Source organism: Amblyomma americanum, chromosome 6 (genome assembly GCF_052857255.1).
Source record: "Amblyomma americanum isolate KBUSLIRL-KWMA chromosome 6, ASM5285725v1, whole genome shotgun sequence".
Classification (NCBI taxonomy): domain Eukaryota; kingdom Metazoa; phylum Arthropoda; class Arachnida; order Ixodida; family Ixodidae; genus Amblyomma; species Amblyomma americanum.
This window is the reverse complement of record NC_135502.1, coordinates 57,685,410-57,695,727: the sequence shown is the minus strand read 5'-3', so window position 1 is coordinate 57,695,727 and position 10,318 is coordinate 57,685,410. Positions and strand designations below refer to the sequence as shown.

Here is a 10,318-nt window from a genome sequence, read left to right as displayed (position 1 = left end):
CCGCCGCCACAGTTGGCGCGCATCGGAAATGCCGGGGCGAAAGAAAGGCCCACTTTGCTGCGGTCGGAAGGCGGCGAAATCGACGTATGCTTCCTCCGGATGTGGTTGCGTACGTCTCGCGATGCTCGCCGAATGAATGGCACGAAAGAAAGAACGGCCGAATGGCGCGACCGAATCTCGAGGGACGCTTGTATGAAGCCCTACGAATGTTGCGGCCGAATGCGTGATGCCAGGGAGGCCAGGCTGGCTGCTGGGCGAAGTACAGCGTTTATAGAAACGTTCGGGATGGTTGTTGTTTTTTTATCGGTTGATGGTCTCTGCATTCGCTATTGGTTTTTTCTTTTCAACCGCACCCGCGAAGAAACACCGAAAGCATTCGATGCTGCCTGATAACAGTGCTGTAAGAAGCGACGCTGACCTATGAAACACTTTAGCGAATAGCCTTATTTCCTTCCCACCGAAAAGAGGTGACGCTAAAACCTCACAGAAGCGTAGCCGGAAATTATAGAAGGGGTTTTTTTGAGTTTATATAAATTTAATGCACCAGCAAGCGATTGTCGGTTGTCTCGTGTCTTGTCGAGCGGCTGTCTCGTGTCTTCTTTTCCTGTGTGCTGTGTGCGCTTCATCTACTCAAGCTGTGAACCAACTTGCCCAAGAACGTGTTCTACTGGGATTGTCGGTTAGTTTTGGCTGCGATTTGGGCAAGCCGGTACTGATTCATGATTCGTCTTGTCCTGTCTCTCCCCATTGTTAAATCATGAATTGCCTGTAAGGTATATCGCAAACTGCATAGTGTGATCTGCATGAAAAAAATAAGGAAGAGTGAAAGCAAATATATAAAAGCTGAAGTCAAGGATACGTCGGGATCAAAAGAACAAAAAAGAACGTGCTTGTGCATTGAGAAGGGTGAGATTTCAAGAAACCCCTCAGCGAAAAGAAAAAAAGAAGAATAAGCGGCTAACCGAGAAAGGAAGCTTCGGAAGACAGAAGCAGCACGAAGAAGCCGCGTGCGGCGAAAGTCCGTCCATTCCGCTGACGTCGCCGAGTCCCCACTCTGGAGGGCCGAGAGCTTTTCGCTTATTCCTTCTTCTCTTTTTTTTCATCCCACGAGGGGGCATCAATGTCAATGCGTTTACCAAGCAGCGCTGGCTAGCTGTCGACGGCGGTTAATTCGCGCGCGCGCGCGCACCTTTCTTACTTTTTTCTTCTTCGTTTATTTTCTCGCCTCTTTATTCACGCACTGCAGCGGCGCGATCGGCGAAAGCGCGCCACACACCGTCGTTTCTGCATGGAGCGCCACTGCTTCTGCCACGACGCCAGGCCACGCCAACCGAGCGGTGTGTGTGTGTACGTCGAGCCAGGCGGACGTAGTTACAGGCACTTAGCTGGCGAAAAGAGGAGCGCGCGAGATTATGCGGAGCAGGCATCATTAGCGGCAGATTCCGGTCGGATGTGGCCTGCCTGCCTGCCTGCCTGCTGCCTCTCTCTCTCTCTCCCTCACTTTTTTGCCTCGCTTTCTCTCGCACTGAGTCCCGTTCCCTCGGTTTTCATCCCTTCGTTCTTTCTTTCTTGTTACCCGTTGCGGGCAGCAGCTGAGCCCTCGTGGTATGTACATTTATCTGCGCTCAATCCCGCATTCTGCCGGTGGGCGTAATTAAGCATTTATTGACTTTGTGGCCTGCTTTTGCTTCCTTTCTTTGTTTTTGCCTGTCGCTCGAAGGCGACCCGGGGCTGCCCCGCGCCGCGTGCTCAGCATTCCTCGGCGCAGATCGATGACGTAATTCGCGTCGACCGATACTCAAAACCAGGCTTAGCGCGGTAACTCACGAAGGGGGAGAGCGTTATTACATATCGGTATCTTCCGAGTGCTTCTCAACTGGCGAAGGCTGGCATGAATTTGTGCCCCGCTCTCCTTGGAGACGGTGAGCACTGTTGTGTGCCTATAGGCAATGAGGAATCCGATGTGGAGAATCTCCAACGACATACAAGCGTAACTGGAATCTCTGACTAACGCAGTATGTGACACAGGAGCTGGAAACATGAAGCAGGATGTATGGAAGTTCGCGAGTCATGGAAAATTAACCAAGTGATGCTGTCTGCTGGGCGGTCCTGTCCTTTCCTTGCAGTATAAAGAGAATGTCACCTAAGGCTTTACACAATTTTTAAAAATACGTTTTTTTTTTTAGTTAGAAGAGTCCTTTGCTCGGCATAGCGTTGTCAGCGGTGTACAGTACTCACGGATTGAAATAGGACATTCGAAGCCAAGCCTTGCAGTGCCACGCAGGCATGTGGTAAACCACAGGCCGGCTCGTTGGCGGCTGGAAGGAACAATTCTGCTTTGTAGATGTTCTCCCTCTCACGCCATACCACAATGCACCACCTTGGTTCCATGAGCGTCTACGGGCGGCGCTCCATGAAGCGACGGCCACGCGCTCCGAATGTCCTATTTCAATCCGTGAGTACTGTACATCATCCCAATACAGCTAAAACATGGTAACCAGCAGGCCGGTTGCCTAATATTGAATAGTTAACTTTTATTTATTTATTTTAGGCTTCTTAATTATTGAAAGGCTGTAGCCCACTGTAATTAATATCCATATCAGTTTTTAGAATTTCGAAAATGGGGTTACCCTCGGTACTGTGGCCCAGTAAGCTTTGGCTGTTTCGACGAGTTACGTGCAGTGGAGAGGTTGCTTTGCCTGCAAGCTCCGCGAAAGCGCATGAATTTTGGCGCGATGTGGCCAGAATTTGTTGGGCAACAGCGCCTAGGGTAACCGCGTTTTCGAAATTTTAAAAGCTGATACGGTTATTGCTTACGGTGGGCTACACCCTCTCAATAATTAAGAAGCCTAAGGTAATAGTTAAGAAGATAACTATTCAATATTAGTTAAACTGCCTCCTAGTTAGTACGTCTTCGCTGTATTCTGATGTGTTACACCACTCACAATGCTATGCCGATGAAAGCGCTCTTCTAACTCAAAAATCCTGTTTTTAAACACGTGTTAAGTCCAAGGTGAAACAGCCTGTATAGCTGATGTTAAAATTACTTCTCAGCTGTCGTGCTAATATAGAACTCGGTCCTCTTTCCTCTCGTTCTTTGCTTCTTGGCGTAGAGCCGTAAGGATTTTTGAACCGCTGGCGTTGGATCTGCTAGCCGAAGTATAGAAAGATGTCTAGTGCCAATACTGCTCTAGTGGAGTCAGCTTTGGCGATTTCAGAATTGCATTATCTCCATTTTTGTGCGACGTAAGGGCAGGCGTGGTTTGTAAATTGCGGCGCTTGAGACTTCTTGCTGTCGTAGTTGTCATCGACTGCAGCCTTACCTTCTCCACCATTCCAAGACCGACACATTAAGGTGCCGAAGGGCAGTTTAACTGTGTGTAGTTTGTAATTTAAGCGTCTTTTAAGCTAAGCAGTCAACGACCATGAACCTTGAGTTAATGTCTTGACATTTTGCAGTTTTTCTCGGTTGTAGTGCTGTGTTTTGCAGCGCTTCCATACAAGCAATTCTATGTTTTTAAAACGCGCACTAGGCTCTCATCGTTCACATATGTTACCTCCTTGACACTAAGCAGCTATTAAAGAACATATGGGGTTGATTCGGCTTGCATAATCTCTGTAACGCCGAAACGGCACAGGGAATGGAATAAACTAATTGTTTTCGTTCTGATGTTTTGCGTACACTACAAAAGGTCACAATGGAAGGCGCCACATTAATTTCGATTAGCTGAAGTTCTGTATACCGTGCGCCGAAACCTAGACACAAGAGTCCTGGCATCTCGCCATTATCCAAACACCCCGCATGGCGCAGTATAGGACTTGGGACGTCGTGCCGGCCAGCAGGACGATGCAACAGCAGCACGCCACTCTAGCAGGACGCCACAGAAGCCGAATGCCATAACCGCTGCTCCATTCAGTCATTTGCTTATATCGAGCGAGACAAAGGCAGATTCGTACGACGTAGTGAGAAGTGAAATGATGTACGAGAGTACTAGCGCCCCAAACGGGAATGTCGCACCTGCTAAGCACGGAGGAACAAGGGTAGCAGGCACGCCCCCTCACAAGGGTCCCTTGCCTTTCCCCGGATGATGAATGCCGGGGGCGAGTGCGAGAGCAATTTGGGCGTGACGCGAAACCCGCCCCCACGGTGACAGGCAGTGCGTCGATGTTTTCCCCTCCGAAGGCGTGTATATATGGCTATGTCTGGCCGTCTGCCGCAATAAGCAGCTGGGACTACACTTCATCAATATGTCATTTCCGCTTATTCCATTCTTTCTCATCATCTTTGCTTTTCCCCCAATTCATTCTCTTTTATTCTTTTTATCTTTTACGTCACGAAGACAGATCTCGCACATGACGCAGTTCCTATCGCTCTTTCGGGAGTATAACGTTGAAATGCATTGCGAAGGAAAAGAAGGCTGGTTGGTCTTAACTAATTGTGAGCGAAACCTGCTATGGAGCAGCACGTCCCGCTCAAAACGATATTCAAACAGCTGTAGTCAAATGCAGCTCAAGTATGCAGCGAAGCTGCGCCTACATCCACGGTAACCGACCGTTGAACCTCCGCGACACGCAAATACAAATAGCTCGTTTTGAGAGCCTCCCTTGCTACCTGAGCAAAAAACTAAGCGCAAAATGAAATTATAGTCGGAACGATCCTAATGTCACGTTTAATGGAGGGAAACGTTGAAATGTGGACTTGATCCCTGTTGTGATTGGTTAAAGGAGTTATACAGCACACCGTGGATTGTGGACTGCTGTTGCCAGCTGCCGTCGCGTCTTCAACTTGAATCTTATTGCAGTTTCAAAGGAACATATAACTGTGTAATACAAAAAACGCTTTAGACTTTAGCTCACAGCATAAAGCGCTGAAAAACTTAACTGGCTAAGTATCTAGTTGCTTAATTGCTGCAAAGTCAAAGAAAGATGCCATTTAATAGAGGAAATATGTTAGTTTTAATCTCGACGCACCGGTAAGGAGCACAATGCAGAACAGCAGGACGGAGGAGAGTGGGAAGAGGAAATGTTGATAAGAAAGAAAGAAATGAAGCAGCTTGATTGAAAGTAATTACGCATCGTCGCATTTATACTTGCAGGAAAAGAAGAAAAAATACATGGGTACAGTTCCAACCCTTACACAAATACGTGCCAACTTTGAATTGATTGTTAACGAGGTAATGCGGAAATTTTACGAGAAGTTGGTGACTGCCATTGTAAGGGACATGTCTAAAAGACCGCTATTACTTGCAAGCCGATAAAGCCGCTCTTCTGCAAGACACCTCTCAGCATAGCCTTTTGTTGCGTGCTAGTCAGTGCACGTGGAAACTGCGCAAACGACAGACGCTGCAGCACAGGTAAGCAGCATTAGGTTCGAATGCGTCAGTGCAGGATTGAACAGAGAAGGGAAGGGAACAAAGGTGCTAGTTGCAACATACATGACGGAACCCGATAGTCGCCGAAACCATGAAGCGTGCGAAATTTTTTTTTATTTGTGGGGGTGATTACTTGCAAAATTAGTGTTATTATGTTATGGCTTACAGATACTAATTGATAAGGAAGCAGAAAAAAAACAACAACCACATGCCGCCAGTGGGATCCGAACAACACCAACTATGTGTCAAGGTTTTGGTGACTCTTGGCTTCGTTATGTCAGTGCAGGATTGTGGTACAAAGCCGAAAGATGCTGTTGATTGCCATTTTGCTGACGGAGGCATCAATAGAGAATGTAGGTGCGCTTAATGCCGCTAAGATAATGCCTGATATCGGCAATGGTGGAAGCGGTGCAGACGGCTTCTGTCTACAGTAAGGTCAGAATGAAGTTTAAGCAATAGAGGTTTATTATGCATACCAGCGTTTATCAGCGTTATCACTGTTATTTTTTTTAGTCAGGTATTCAATAACTGTTCGGAGGTTCGACGACCCCTTCAAATGCTCTAAAGCACCTCATGCATTGAGACGTGACAACGAAATGCGTCGAATGTTTGTGCAACCTTGGAAAGTCTTGGCCTGTGACAGCTGTTTCATTTCGTTAAACATCCCAAAGACTAAAAAACTGAGTTGCCACAGGTTTCTTTTTAAATTTTTCTTAATTGTGGTAACGAATTTGAGCCTTTCACTACGCATTTGTGCAATAAAAACTGCGTTCGCGGTAAAACAATCCGCAGTACCTATCATTAACGTCAAAACCGGCTTTCCTTGTCCGCCGTTTAATTCACCATCCCCACCGCGTCATAGCCGACTTCACTACTTCACTACGTCACTACGTCACTACGTCGTAATCTAATGTACAGGTGCTCTTGTCTTAGCATAATGTTAATGTAGACATTGTTCGCGATTTTAAACTCCTTCCAGCTAATTCTGTTAGAGTAATCTCAAGACAGTTTCAATTGTGTTTTTTTTTCGTATCTAATAACTGGGCGGAGCTATAACGTTAATACGCGAGACCCGCAGAATAGTGGTTTATGGGGGTTTAACGTCCCAAAGCGACTCAGGCTATGAGGGACGCCGGAGTGAAGGGATCCGGAGATTTTAACCACCTGCGGTTCTTTAACATGCACTGATATCGCACAGAACACGGGCCTCTAGAATTACGCCTCTATCTAAATTCGACCGCCGAGGCCGCGGGCGGGATCGAACCCACGTCTTTCGGGTCAGCAGCCGAGCGCCATAACCACTTAGCCACACCGGCGGCGCCCGCAGACTTGCGATGAAATTACGCTTGCATGAAAGAGATGACGTTTTCATGAAACAAGGAATCTTCCATGCATGACTGTAACACGTACGTACCTAAAACAACATCAATAAAAATTGACGCTCATCTGTAAGATCAAAGCACCTCCTAACTTCAGAGATGATGGCGGCAACGCGTTCACCCGGGGACGTATTTTTCGATGATTTTGTGATGATTTCGTGAATATATTTTGCTAGCTTCATCCACTTGACACCACCAGTGCCGCCTGTGACCTCACAGCTGATAAATAGCAAGCATTGTCAGTCGTCGGCGATTACATCAAAGGTGCTGCTGAAAAATGGAGACTAGAAATCCTCACATTTGTTTACCGTCTTCTGTGTTTTCCACTCTAAGATGGCTGAACATAACTTGCTATGCCTTCAAGGTAGAGGTATTGTGAAACAGAAAAAGTCAGCTCACTGCAGGCAACTGCAGTTGGCTCTTAATCCTTGGTCCAGTAGCAGTAACAAGTCGTGAGAGACCCGCGGCTATGTTTGGAAATAAGTCTACAGACATGCACATAAGTCCACAGAGACTTAGTGCTGCTGATCACCATGAGCGAAATACATCTGCAACAGGAGGGTTTCCCAAGGGGCACGAGTTGCACGTACGCAAAACTAAAGCAAAATTATGCACTCTAAAAGCAGAAGAAGAACAACCGTAGGAGTGTCGTTAGTGACGAAATAAGTTCGTCGCTAAAAATAGAAAATAAAAATGGCTAAGAAAGGTCCGCACAAAGCCAGGAGTGGTTCGAAATAAAGTGTAGGAGCGAATAGCCCGAAGTAAATCCTACTAGACGGCTGTCTGCTTGAGCTGCTCTAAAATTCTCCAACAATTAGAAATCGGTCGTTCTTCTTAAATTTTTTTTGCACTTTTACGGGAAGCTTTCAAAGTTACTGCCGCATTAGACAGTCCTTGATGGGCCCGGTGACGCGTGGGCTGCCCATTCCACTTATCCAAAGTGCTGGATTTTTCCATGTTGACTTCATAGAAGAAGGAAGGACAAAAGACCGCATTAGGCGAACTGTAAAGTGCATATACATAGGTTTAGACGTGAACAATACTAATGCGAGAGCCGGGAGAGAGCCGGTGTTCAGTGCAGTACAACAGCCAGGCAGAATCAAGGTTGGTGAAGGATCGATGCTTGAAAATAGAAAGCTGATTTCGTGTGCTTAGCTTCAGCTTTTGTATGCTTTAGGGGGGAGGGCACACAGATTTCTCCCAAATGAATGGGTCAGTTGGAAAGAAGGCGCGGAGCATTCAGTAGATGCATCGTGAGATGATTACATCTCAGAAAAATACTTAAATAGTATTTTTCTGAGATGTAATCATCCCACGATGCCTCTACTGAATGCGCCGCGCCTTCTTTGCAACTGACCCTTTCGTTTGGGAGAAATATGTGCGTGAAGTACGCAGTCGATGCAAGAAGCGTCATTGAAATTAGGGTCATTTGCACCTGGTGGATGGACTTCGCGTAAACATTAACAGCATAGTAGCTATGTTTTAGCTGAGGCCATAATGAACCAAACACAAGGTGATGAGGCTAGCTATAGCTAAAAAATTGAGAGGAACACTTAAGTCACCTTATGTGCATCAAGGCGAAAGCCTGTGTCGTCCTGTTGAGCTCTCTAACTCAACACGATCGCCTCACGCTTCTCGATTTAGTTTCGGTTTCAAGATATAACATACTACATGTTTGTTATATCCAGTGTGTTCGTTACATGCGGTTTCAAGTTACACCTTCGTTATATTCGATATGTTCGCTATATACGGTTTCAACTTACGACATATGCCTTCTGAAACACTCTCGCTTCGTCGGGCTAGGTGGCCGAGTGGTTATGGCGATGGACTGCTAATCGATCGGGCTCTGCCCGTGTGGGCTCGAATCCCATCCTCGTCGAAATTTCGTTTCCTTTCATTTGGTTTGATTGACAGGCGGAGCGGACACTTCTTGTACACGTTTCCTGCGGACAGGTCTTGCGCACACTGATGAGGCAAAAAAGGCTTTCGCCTTAAAATAGTTTCTAGGACAATAAGTAACGCCAGTTTAAAGCACATGCGCTTAAGTGTCTACAGTTGGCTAAAATGCAGCCAAACTGGTTGAAAGATGCCATTGTAATGTGAAGTTTGTACACATTAACTAAGTGGCCCATCGCCCAGTAAATATGACGGATGGATTTGGATGCATTCTCGGTAAATTTTACTAAAGTAGAGGAATCTGTTTCGCTCATGAGAAGGGCATGAAGTAAAGAAATGTAAAGCTAAGAGCACATTCCCAGACTTCTCGTAGGTAGGGAGATCCGTGTTCTGGATATGAAAACCGTATGTAAAATTCTTAGTGTAAGATTGGCAAGATTAGGTCCTTAGCTTAGCTAGGATTACTTCATCAGTCCGCGCTTCTTCAGCTGATGTAGTAATGGTTTTAAAAGGCGCAGTACATTGCTCTCCTTGGTGCTCCAATAAGACTCTCAAACATTCTTTTTGCTTATTTAATGTATATAATTTTATGAAATAGTAACTATACCGCCTTAATTATCTGTTTTTGGCTAGCGTTTTCAGACTGCTCGTTTCTCTTAATCATAAAGCGGTCCGGGACCCAGCAGGCAATTCCGCTCAGCTCTTGACACTTACAAAAGTCCAGCGTGCAATTTACTCATACAATGACCCTGGTATCATAATACATACTCCATTATTGCCATGGTATGACTGCTACAGTCGGTGAATACTACGGTCTTTTTTTACGCGGCTATTATTTGCGTGCGTAACAGCAATCCCTGCGCCGTATTCGTCAGCTGTGCACATAGAAAAACATCGAGGTTAAGTTCAGCTGTCATAGCAGGAACCGACGCCATGGCTACCGTCTCCGACATCAAGCTCTTCGAGTCACCTGTCCGAGGGTATGATCGAGAATATGAGTGCATTACAGTGTTCCGTCTTGTCCCTCTTTTATTTTTCTTCTGCTTTCGTGTCAGGGCACTAACTTAGTTCCCCCGAAATGCTCGCTCCCAAATTGGCTATGACATGAGCTGGGAGAACATAACCTTATAATCTACGAACAATGTTCCACCAATGCGACCGCGTCGGCCTGTAACCGTATGTTAAACCTAACCAGCGCTAACTAGGCGGCAGGCCCAGCTAAGTGCTCTCATCAAGACTATACCGTGTGTCATGCTATATTGTTTCCAACTGGTGCGAGACGGGAATGTTCTTCTCAACATTTCTTTTCTAGACCCTTAAAAAACCTTCTTTAGACAGTCTATAGACTGTTCGTAGTCTTCTGTCTACAGACTCTCTATAGACGAACCCTAGAGAACAGTCTATAGGGAACACAAATTTTATAGACAGTTTATAGGCAATCTATAGATTTATGGCCAAGCACGTTTAGTACTTTTTTGTCCATAGACAGTATATAGACTATCAGTAGACAAAAATAAATATCTGTAGGAATGCAGTAGAGTCTAAAAGAAGGCTATAGACTGTCTATATACCATTTGTATAAGGGGATACTTCCAGTACTAGAAGGCGGACCCGATTATTTTACATGCCTTCGGCAAGTTGTCAAGCTTCGCGTAGTAGTTAAAACTATAT

General features: G+C 45.9%; 1 non-coding gene across 1 annotated transcript; it reads left to right on the top strand.

Moving 5' to 3' along the window:
- Positions 1-8,548: 8,548 nt before the first annotated feature.
- Positions 8,549-8,630, top strand: TRNAS-GCU (transfer RNA serine (anticodon GCU)). The gene has a single exon. It is a non-coding gene; the product is annotated as a tRNA-Ser (tRNA).
- Positions 8,631-10,318: the final 1,688 nt, after the last annotated feature.